This window comes from Mercurialis annua, linkage group LG8 (genome assembly GCF_937616625.2).
Source record: "Mercurialis annua linkage group LG8, ddMerAnnu1.2, whole genome shotgun sequence".
Taxonomy (NCBI): domain Eukaryota; kingdom Viridiplantae; phylum Streptophyta; class Magnoliopsida; order Malpighiales; family Euphorbiaceae; genus Mercurialis; species Mercurialis annua.
In genome coordinates this window covers 32400183-32413098 of record NC_065577.1, presented here as the reverse complement: position 1 = coordinate 32413098, position 12916 = coordinate 32400183, and positions in this window count along the sequence as shown.

Below are 12916 nucleotides of genomic sequence, written 5' to 3'. Positions count from 1 at the left end.
ATGTTGACGGATTGCTTAGTCAAGTGTGTGATGATTTGCTTTATATGTTGAGTCATTTAGTTACTAAATTGTGTATAGAAATCTCTAGAGTTAGGATGTGGGGTCCAATGTTCATTGATTTTGTATTGTTCCTAGACCCGTCGTCTACTCATGCATCAGAGTTGGACCAAGGCTATTGGAGCATTCCGAAGTTCTTTTCGGGAATTGTGTATCGTGAGTTTATATTATTATTTACATTTATTTAGAAACTTATTATATTTGTTATATATACTTATATAGATTATACGAACGTTTTATAACTATTCTAAATACTATTATGGATTAGTTGGAACTTCTATCTCATGGGAATCATTAGGACTACGTGCGCACCGGTAATAATCATTGGTATACGCTATATGGATATGGATTGGAGATACATCTTGCCGATAGTGAAGACACCGGTTATATATTCATCTCCTGGGACTCGCGTATTGTGGTTCGATTGATAATCGGGGATCGGTTGGAGATACGTCTCACCGACACGACTCTTGAATTTGTATATATATATATATATATCTCCGTAATGGTAAACTATATTTTCAGATGCTTTGGATGGTTTTATTTTATTAATTGTGTATTAATAACATGAACCCACTCAGTATTATCTGACCTCTGTTGTTTTCTCCACCTTCACGTTTGATATTTTTAGACGGTGTGTTCTCCCGAATTCTATTCCTCAATATTTATTCTATTTTTATTTTGTACGTTCAAACTTTTATAAACTCTAGACCGTCGTAGTTATTAGTAGTCATTTGAACTACATTACCATTATTAAGATTATATTATTATTCGGGTTTTTCCAAAGTTGATATTGTATGGATTTTTGGCATGCTACCCTTGTTTGGACAACGAGGCTTATGCATGATTGCTTATATTTATGATTGGAGTCTCGGATTGTTACCGAGCATTGGCATGGTTTATATTATATGTGGTTATGCATGATGTTGGAGTCTGGGTTGCCCCCGAGTATTGGATATTTTGCAATTGGTGATATGTTGATTGATCCGTTTAGTCTTGTTATGGGTTTCAGAGCTCACACTCCCATTCCCTAGCGCCGATCACGGCTTATGATTTTGGGTTGTGACATTCATCTGACCTTATATGTTTATAAATTCATTAGTTAAATCTTATTTTGTAAGTATTTTAATTATTTAAAATAAACTCTTTAATTTTATCATATGAGTTAGCCCATGCGTCTAAAGATAATTTTAAGGGCTTTTTATATAAAAAATTATTTCAGTAAAGTGATTATTTTTTATACGCTCACTTTAAATTTTTTTACAATTATATGCTTTTTTAGAATACAATTTTATTTCTACCTCCTTCTCCAAACTCCACCTCTATTAAATTTGAAAATCGATTCTTTCAAATTTTAATTTTTCTCTTCTTCAATTTTCACATATTGAAAACTATTGATTCAATTATTCAAAACTCATAATTTTTTCCAAGTTTCACTTGATGCAAATCATCTATGAATTTTTTCAAAAGGAGATTAAGTTTTAATAATTTAATTTTTGTTCTTTTATAAACCCTAAGTATTACAAAAAGATGCATTGATTCTATTTCTAACTCTATGTTTGTAGTTTGTAAGTTGAGTTTGTGAAAAAACAAGTGGTAGTAAAATCACACTAGTAGTAGCCATATAGTTTGATTTAAATCTTGTGATCTTCTTTTTTCATATGCCTATCGTACTATGGAGGGAGTTATTGATCTAACATTGGGTTGAATGAGAAGTGATGATTAATTAATATGTAGTTGGATATGTTACAATGTAAATCATCTATCTATTTGTTAGATCTGAATTATGTTGTAACTTTTTTTTTATTTAATCTGAAAATCAATAACTCTATTGCTATATTGTTGTTGGAGATCTTTAAAAAAACCGAAGATAAATATAACTCCTGTGATTATTTAATGAGTGCAAACTGTGACTCCAAACAAAAACATATATAATTATATATCGTACATAATATAATTTCATTCAAGTATGAAGAAGCTAAAACAATCATTTGAGCATTCAAATGAATTTATAAATCTTACTTAGTAATATAAACAAACAAAGTTGAGAATATTATATTTCATTTAAAGAGTAATCAACAAGCAATCAACGAATAACAAAAAAGCAAAAAAATGAGCAACAAGCAGTAAATGAGCGATCATTAAGCAACCAACGAGCAATTAAAAAAGCAAATAAAGAGCAATTAAAACTGAAATCATATCAAATTTATTGCATACACATGTCTTTTCTCATTCATTTTTTTTTAAAAAAAAAATTATCTTATAAATTACTTTGAAATATTTACAAGTTTTATCTTTTAGTTTATGTACAAAAATTTACTTATATTAAAATTTCTTTAAATTAAAATAAAATGATTATAATAGGATAATACATAAGTAAACTCAAATTATATTTAAACAAAAACAGTACATAAACACAAATAAAAATAAATTTGAAGATAGTTAAAATATTTGTATTTGTTTGTTCTTAACAAGATTCTGCAAGGAGTCCCCGCGTATTTTTATGAAGACTTATCCCCTTAAAATCCCCCCACCTTTTACCCCCAATTCGTTTGCACCCTCACGTTGTAAAACCACCAAATATACCCAAATTACGACCTTTCACTTTCAATTGTACCCTCAAGCATTAAATTGACCTTTTTTTACTTGAAAAATGTTCAAATTAATACTTTAAATTTTAGCATATATTTTAAAATAGGACTTAATATTTTATTTAAAACAAAAATAAACCTATTTTTTCAAGTCAAAAGAGATCAATTTAATGCTTGAGGGTGCAACTGAAAGTGAAAGGTCGTAATTTGGGTATATTTGGTGGTTTTGCAACGTGAGGGTACAAACGAATTGGGGGTAAAAGGTGAGGGGTTTTTAAGGGGATAAGCCTTTTATGAAAGATGTTCATTTTTCTATTTATATTTTTTTTTAAAGTAATTGTTGATATATTTTTTGTGCAAAAAATTGGGCTTATACAACATGTATCCATTCAACAAAAACTTAGGGTTTTTTCATAAATCCCTTAAAAATGTTATGTTGTTATATTTTTACCTCACAATATTAATTTTGGCAGAAATCTCTCAAAAAAATGAAAAACTTTCCACAAATCACTCATAACCCAAAACATCTTAATTTATAATAAATTATGACGGTTTTACCCCACCAATGTGCAATATGGAGACATACGGCATGCAACATGTTATATTTTAGCTGCTTTCACATTCTAAAAAGTAACCAACTGATATCAAGCCATCTATTTATTAGGAATCTCTAGCCAATTAACACGTGTATGTTTCTAATGCTCATTACTGCACATACCGCTTCATTGCAATCTTGACATTATAGTGTATTAAGGTATGTTAAGCACATGATAATAGCATGTACATCCAATCCAACCAATTGAACTTTTTCATCCCTAAAATCTACCTGAATCAAATTTGTAGATATATTCTTGTTTTAATTTTAATAAAATCTTAAATAGTCCAATTTTATTTCACTATTAATTTATTTATTACTTTATAACTTATTTTTGATAGTATAAATTATTAAAAAATTAATTTAAATAGAATAAATTAATTTATAATTTGTAATCAATTTATTAATATATTAGTTATTTTAAGTTTACATTGAGTACTTTAAATTTACACAAACCATTGTGGAAAAATATTAGATACTTTATTTTAAGTTTACGTTGAATTTATTTTAAGTTTAAATTTAATTTTTATTCAGTTTATATCAAGTACATTCACTTAACTATTAATTTTTTTTTAAAAGTCAAATTTTAATAGTGTATATTTTCAAAAATTTAATTTAATTAGACTAAATTAATTTTCAATTTATAACCACTTTACTAAAATTTTATTCAAGAATAGTTTACAGTAAGTTTACATATTAAGTTTATATTAAGTTGAGATTGAGTTTACATTACGTTCATATAGGCCACCGTATATTTTTATAAAAAAATTATTTTCGATTTACTATTAGTTTATTTGTCACTTTATAAATTTTTTTTAATAGTATACATTTATAATAAATTAATTTGATTATTTGAGATTAGTTTATATTGAGTTGATATTAAATTTATATTGAGTTAATATTAAGTTTATATTGAGTTTACATTAGGTTCATATTGAGTTTATATTAAGTTTACACCGACCATTACGAAAAACTTTAAAAATTTATTTCAATTTACTATTAGTTTATTTGTCATTTTAAAATTTTACTTTAATAGTGTAAGTTTTTATTAAATTAATTTAATTAGAGTAAGTTAATTTTAGATTTATAATCACTTTACTAAGAGTTTATTCTAGATTGGTTTATATTGAGTTGATATTAAGTTTACATTGAGTTTACATCAGGTTCATATTGAGTTTATTTTAAGTTTACGTACCGACCACTGCGGAAAACTTTAAAAAGTTTACTTTCAATCTACTATTAAATTATTTGTCACTTTAGAAATTTATTTTTAATAGTATAAATGTTTAAAAAATTAATTTGATTAGAGTAACTTAATTATAGATTTATAATCAGTTTACTACGAATTTATTTTTGATTAGTTTATTTTGAGTTGATATTAATTTTACATTGAGTTTACATTAGGTTCATATTGAGTTTATTTTAAGTTAATGTACTGACCACTGTAGAAAAATTTAAAAAGTTTTCTTTCAATTTATTATTAGTTTATTTGTCATTTTAGAATTTTTTTTTTGAATTATTAATATATTAATTTGATTAGACCAGATTAATTTTAAATTTATAAAAAAATAATATTAAGTTGACATTGAGTTAAGTTTACACCGACCAACACGAAAAAATAAATAGTTTACTTTTACTTTATTAGTCACTTTTTTTTTAAATTATTAGTAAATTAATTCTATTAAGTTAATTTTAAAATTATAATAAGCTTATTAAGAATTTTCTTTATACTTATTTAGGATTTATATTGAGTTGACATTGGATTTATATTAAATTTACATTAAATTTATATTCAGTTCATTATAAATATATGTATTTTATTCATTTAAATATAAATTAAGTGTGCCATAAATATATTAATTCATTTATAAAATATATTAAATTTTATATAAGTTAATCTAATATTCCTTTTTTCAAATTGACTTCCAATATTTTTATTTTTATTCAGAATTAAATAATTAATTTTTATATATATTTTTAGTAATATTGTGAAGGAAAAATAGAAAAGATTGAAAAATAAGTAAGTGAATGTTGTATTTTTATATGAATAAGTAAGCCATTAGAAAAAATTAATTCTTATAAACAATTAATTTTTGTATATATTTCTATTAGTAATTTTCTTTGTGTAATAAATTTGACAGCTTTTTCCTCAAAAGAAATAAAAGTGAAGTAGCTCTCAATATTAAATTGAAGTACAACACACCATTAGCACAAAGAAGCTTTTGCAGAGCAAGAAAAAATCGTGACCATTGAACAAGCTTTAAATATACACTGTTGATGCATAAAATTTTATTGGAGAATTATGGACAAAGTTCACACGTGATGTTGTCATAGTAGCATATAGAAAATAGGGAAAATAATTGTGTGTAATAGAAACACAATAAGAAAATAGAATATAAGGATAAAATAGAGAAAGGTAAATTTAAAAGGTAGACATGAAATCTTTTTAAGAAAATTGAGAGATTTTTGCAAAAAAAAAAAAGTTGGGTGATTTTCACAAACTTTTGAATTTTTGGGTGATTTGGTGTAATTTTCTCAAAAACTTATACTGTACTTTTTTTTCAGTCCATCATGAATATAAACTTACAATATATTTTGTTGTATGGTATCATTATTATAGCTTATGCAAGCTGTGGACCAGAGGCCCATAGCTGCACTAAATCTAGACGTGTGGTCTTTCGGGTCTCCTTCTCCGTTAAATATTGGCAAGGTGGGTAGCTTCATGTTGTAAGGGATTGTTTCTTCCATGATTTCGAATGACAGGGGCGAATCCTTCAGTCTCAGGTCGTCTATATCCAGCTCTTCGGATTTCGGCTTCTTAAAAACTTTGGCAATTTTCTCCTCCAAGTCCTCTTCTACTACATACGTGGTTTTGCTTTTCCGGGGCGATTCAGAGGATTCGCCTTTGTCTTCCTAGTTCTTTTTTCTAGACTGTGCCTTTTCAGTATCTTTTTCTTGCCTTTTCCTTTTTGTTGGGGCATCCTCTTTATCTTTTTCTCTTCTTTCCTTTCTCTTGGAGTTAAGTCTGCTTCGGGTATCATCTTGATTTTTTTCATTCTTTGCTGCATTCCCTTGATTTTCCTCTTCTAACTCATCGTTCTTGTGTTCTCGGTTTCTGAGTTTTCTCCACCTTCGTTTTTTCCTTCGTTTCTCCTTGTGGGTCCTTGGTGATTTGGATTCCTTGCGCTTTCTGCTCTGTGTCTTCATCGGGCAGGGGACGGGCTAAATTTTTTCCTCAATATCCTCATGGTTTCATCATGATTGACGTTTGATCGTTTAGCTTCGTTAGCTAGTCTATCCATATTTGTTTGGACAGCTTCCAACACCTTTTTTTCAGAATCTCGTTATATACTTATGGGGTTACCATGCCTGGTTTTTCTCATTGTTGGCTCTGAGGTCAGGGAATGCAATAGGTTGCTTCCTCTGATCAGGTTGGTCTGGTATTGGGGGGTGGAGAACGACATTCCCCCGGTGTTACTCCCTCCAGTTGTATTGTGTACGCAGTCGCCGGTGATGGTAATCACCTCAAGCATTTGTTAATTTGTCTAGTATCCATCAGCTGTTTATTCTTGAGGTTTGATCCATTAGAAGTCATCTTTTTCAATGAATATTTATTTTGAGTTCATACAAAGCTTCTTCTTATTCGAAGTTTTGGAGCTTTTTCCCACAAACGGCGCCAATTGGTGGAGTCTGCCTTCTGATCTGGTGGATTAACCTACAAAAAAGGGTAGCAGCTAACCGGATGGTGGTGGTCCGATTAACTCTCCGATGCTAAAGTAAGTATTGAGTTTTGAGCAGCATTTTAAGTATATGAATGTATTTGTGTGTTTAGGCATTACCTCAGACTCTCTATATAATAGTTGAATGTATACCATGTAGTCATGGAATAAAAAAAGTGATTCCTATTTAGTATGATTTGACCCTGATTAGGAGTGTATTTCCTTATTTGGATGAAAGTCCTATTCATGAATATCTTTCTAAATAGTCTTATCTTCCTAAGTTGGAGTTTATCTTCCTAAGTTGGAGGTTGTATCCAAAGGGGAAAGATCTTCGTGGATTTGATCGTTTGGCCGAATCGCTAAGTCGACGCGCTTTATCCGATACTACAGGGGATTCGGTCTTATCTTTGTGGTTTGAAGTATTATTACAGTCAAGGCGAATCTCATGGATTCGGTTGTAAATTTTATCTTAGCCCTTTGGGCGAGAATCCGATATCGTTTAAGGATGGATCTCCTGCGACTCGGCTCTACAGTACTTATGATAGGATCTGATTCTTCAAGGGACTCGGCGCTAAACTTTTGTTTTTTGTTTAGTTAGGTCCTTAAATGGAGATCCATTTAAAAACTTAATGAACCAAAAAAATAAAAGTTTTGGCATCCAATGAACCAATCAATGAAAGTTTTGGGATCTGAGAAAGCCAAATAAAATTGAGGGATCTGATGAACTAAAAAATAAAAGTTTATAAAAGAGTGTATGCAACCTGCTTCATCAAGACTGCTCCGTGTGCATATCTGCTGCTACTTCATAATATTGTGCAATTGCCTTGTCATCATTTCCAGCTGTATTACAGCTATATTACAGCTGTATTCCAGCTCATAATTTTAGCTTCATCTAGCTTTATTTTTAGTCTATAAATAGCATTAGGCTTGTAGTTTAATTCCTTTAGTTTTTGTAATTGAAAACTCAATTCAATATAATTTCAGTTACCGGTTTGTTTTCTGATATGGTATCAGAGCGGGTCCGAGCCCGGGATCAGGCGTTGTCGCCGGTGTTGCCGCCGCGTTTCAGTTTTATCGTTTCTTCTCCGTTGGACTGAACTGGATGTCCAGTCCCAGCAGTCCGGATTGATTTCAGATTCAGTTTGTTGTTGAGCATCGCTATCGGTGACTCCAATTTCTCGTTCATCGCTATCGGTGATTTTCTATCGTTTTCAGTTCATCGTTATCGGTGCTGAAAATTCAAGTTCTCTGTTGAATCGTTGCTATCAACGATTTCAGTTTGTTGAAGATGAAATCACTGAGAATTAATTACATTAGAGAAAAAGACCAGTTGTGCAATTTCAATTGTTGGAAGAAAGTGGAGTGGTGCTACAAATAATCCTTGCCCTGTGAAGATTATTCTTTGTTCAATATCTGCGAAGAAATGGTAGCTTGAAGACTCTGATCAATGCAACAGATATTATGATGCTTGTTGCAAGTTGCTTCATGCTGCTTGCTACTGATTCTATAGAATTGTTGCAAAATTGTTGCCATATCAAGCTAGACATATCAAATACATGTCTAGCTTGAGGGGGAGTAAAAGAGTGTATGCAACCTGCTTCATCAAGACTGCTCCGTGTGCATATCTGCTGCTACTTCATAATATTGTGCAATTGCCTTGTCATCATTTCCAGCTGTATTACAGCTATATTACAGCTGTATTCCAGCTCATAATTTTAGCTTCATCTAGCTTTATTTTTAGTCTATAAATAGCATTAGGCTTGTAGTTTAATTCCTTTAGTTTTTGTAATTGAAAACTCAATTCAATATAATTTCAGTTACCGGTTTGTTTTCTGATATGGTATCAGAGCGGGTCCGAGCCCGGGATCAGGCGTTGCCGCTGGTGTTGCCGCCGCGTTTCAGTTTTATCGTTTCTTCTCCGTTGGACTGAATTGGATGTCCAGTCCCAGCAGTCCGGATTGATTTCAGATTCAGTTTTTTGTTGAGCATCGCTATCGGTGACTCCAATTTCTCGTTCATCGCTATCGGTGATTTTCTATCGTTTTCAGTTCATCGCTATCAGTGCTGAAAATTCAAGTTCTCTGTTGAATCGTTGCTATCAACGATTTCAGTTTGTTGAAGATGAAATCACTGAGAATTAATTACATTAGAGAAAAAGACCAGTTGTGCAATTTCAATTGTTGGAAGAAAGTGGAGTGGTGCTACAAATAATCCTTGCCCTGTGAAGATTATTCTTTGTTCAATCTCTGCGAAGAAATGGTAGCTTGAAGACTCTGATCAATGCAACAGATATTATGATGCTTGTTGCAAGTTGCTTCATGCTGCTTGCTACTGATTCTATAGAATTGTTGCAAAATTGTTGCCATATCAAGCTAGACATATCAAATACATGTCTAGCTTGAGGGGGAGTAATAGAGTGTATGCAACCTGCTTCATCAAGACTGCTCCGTGTGCATATCTGCTGCTACTTCATAATATTGTGCAATTGCCTTGTCATCATTTCCAGCTGTATTACAGCTATATTACAGCTGTATTCCAGCTCATAATTTTAGCTTCATCTAGCTTTATTTTTAGTCTATAAATAGCATTAGGCTTGTAGTTTAATTCCTTTAGTTTTTGTAATTGAAAACTCAATTCAATATAATTTCAGTTACCAGTTTGTTTTCTGATAGTTTAAAAACTTGAGAAAGTTAAATAAAAGTTGAGATACCTGATGAACAAAACCGTATATTTTAAGGACTCTAAAATAAGTTTAGCCTGAAATAGAACGCGTTGTTATTGTTTTGTGAAGAAACTTTATTTGTTTCCGCCGGCCACGTTCTTATTGTTTTGTGAAGAAACTTTAAAAGAGTTGGGTCAAATATTCAATGTGGCCCCTCAACTATAACTCATGGACCACTTGAGACTCATAATAGTTTTAAGTGGAACATAATGTTAGAGAGAACTTAAAACTGCCAATTAAGTTGAGGTGATGTAGCCCAAAATGGGACTCAATATCAGTGAAGGATCTATATAATTTTACGAAGATTAATTATTAGACCCAACGGTTTTTTACATCATTCGTTAAATAAAATATTTTCTACATATATTTAATTGTTAAAAAAGAAATAAATATTAAAAAAATTATCGCATATATTTATAAACTTAGTATATAAATAACGTGTCACAACCACTATATAAAATAAAGGGCAAGTCACTAAAACCCTCATATATTTTAGTCAAATACACTTACTCACCTTTTTATTTTTTGTAAATCCACTATTACATTCCCATGTTTAGATAGATATATTGCACTATTATACCCATTTAGTAACTTTTTTATTAGTCAACTCGGTCAAATAGTTAGATTTGATTCTTAAACTTATTTTTTGTCTAGTTTCGTCAGAAAATTTTCAATTTTATTTTTTAAAATAAATTAATCATTTATTTTTTCTAAAATAATAAAAAATAACTAAAATATATGTAAAATTTCAATAAAAATATAGTTATATTTTTGATAAAGAAATAAAATATTATGTATCTTGTCAACAAATAAATTATTAGCTAACTATATTAATGTTGAAAATATTATTTTTTTTATAAGGATAATTTATCAATTATATTAATATGTGAAAATTATTAAAATGTGATGATCTATTTATGTTTAATAAGATTAATAAACAATCACATTTAATAATTTAGTATTTGAAATATTACTTCATTTTTTAGAATTTTTAATAAAAAAATTTCTTTTTAGAATTTTTAATAAAATTTATAAATAAATTTTATTCAAATGTTACATCATATTTTAATTAAATTTACTTTTATTTTTGAAAATAAATAAATAATTAATTTTCATTTTTTTGATAATTTTCGGATGAAACCAAACAAAAAATAAGTTTAAGAGTAAAATCTAACTCTTTGACCGAGTTGACTAATTGAAAAGTTATCAAATGGGTGTGATAGTATAGAATATATGAGGGGTGTTATAGTGAATTTACAAAAACTAAAGGGTGAGTTAGTTTATCCCACTAAAATACAGGGGGGTTTTAGTAATTTACCATAAAATAAACATCTATCAGATGAAATTCATGGATACAATTTTTTTAATGAATAATATTTATATTAAAGTGCATAAGAAGTGGCAAAAACCTTAAGCTAAAACCTTTCACAGAAAATGTAAAAAGGCACGCTAAAAACTACGACTTAGAGGAAAAACAAAATTAAAAGTCCGAGAACAAGAAATCAAAAGCCGAGTCGGCAAAATTCCTATTATAACTCTTATATAACTAAACCGCCCTGAAAAAACAGCTAAAAATCACGGCATCCTTATCTGAAGCCTTCTCCTGAAAAATTCTCATATTCCACATTTTTTTAAATCACAAGCATCCAAGTTACCTGTCAAAGTTTTCAGTATGGACCCCTAGAAATAATATTGTTCCATTGCAACATAAATTCCACAAAAGATGCAGGAAAAATCTAAACCACGTCAAGTTTCTAAAGAATGATACACCAAATGCTATTAGCAAAGATGCAGTGAATAAAAATATGTGCTTGTGTTTGCACAACATCACAGATAGAGCACATGGAGTTCTCCAAAGAAACTATAGAACGAATAGCTTAAAAATGTAGGGAAAAGACTCTATCATGAATAGCAAGCCAAATAAAAAAAACTTAACTCGAGGAGGCGCTATAGATTTCCAAACATGCTTGAGCGGATTAAACAAAACAGCCCCGTACCGAACATGACCCCCTACAACATCAGTTATTGTCTCCATAAATCCCACACTCAACTGCTTAACATCAGCCCCCGCTAGAGTTGCCAGATAATTAACAGCTCCTACACGAGCAGTAGAAACAGCTATTGAACGAGCAGTAGTAACAGTCTTTAGACTGACAGAATCAGATGCCTCACACCAAATATTTTGATTCACTAAACCCCAAACTGTAGAACTCTGAAAAGATGGATGACGAGGAACTGTTACACTTCCTCCAAAACTGTCCCCAACACTACCATATAGCTTACAGAAAGAAGCTACACTAAACATACCCGAAGTATACTTCCACACTTCAATTCTTAAACTCAAACCATTTCTCTTGTAACTTATCTTTTTCAATTAACCTGTTAATTATTTACTTTAACCCAAATACATACGTATTATTTATACCCAAATAAATAATACTAATCCATAATTATTATTTTCGTCAAAAATTTTTGTATTTGTAATTTTCAAGATTAATTTATTATTTACCAATTTGGGACCTAAACTCCACTTTGATAACTTTTCTCACCGTTTCCCTTAATCCCAATTCTATCCTTTAATTAGGTTCTAATACCAAACTTTCCGTACTCAAACCCGACCTACTCGGGTCTCGTCTTAATATATTTCTTCGATATCCTTCATCCTACTAGCTCGGTTATCGAAAATAGACAAATTACCTATTATAGCAACGTCAAATTTACGGGGTATTACAACATGTTAACTCATACGCGATACCAAATAAATGGATCGTGTTATGGATTGACTAGGAAAATAATACAAGCCTTTTACAAACTGTACTACTTATAATAATATAGAAATAGAAAGGGTTATAATTTATAAAATATTTACTTGAAAGTATTAAGTGTGTGTGTATATCTATATATATATTAAACATATTAAGTTTTATAATTTAAGTATATATCAAAGAATTTGAGGTTAAAAAATCATATTTTTTAATATTTTGAATATCTTTACAAGTTTAATGGATCATGTTAATCGTATCATGGTGTTTATTTATCTTAACATGCTAACAATTTCGTGTTGTATTATCTAGGCCAAATTCATGTAGAGGCCCCTGTACTTTACACTTTTTTCCCGTAGGTCTTTATACTTCATTTTTGTATTATCTAGTCCCTCTACTTACCTATTTTTTATTTTCAGATTCTTTTTGAGTTTTTTTCAGTCCTTTTATGTGACTGGAGGAAAAAAAAT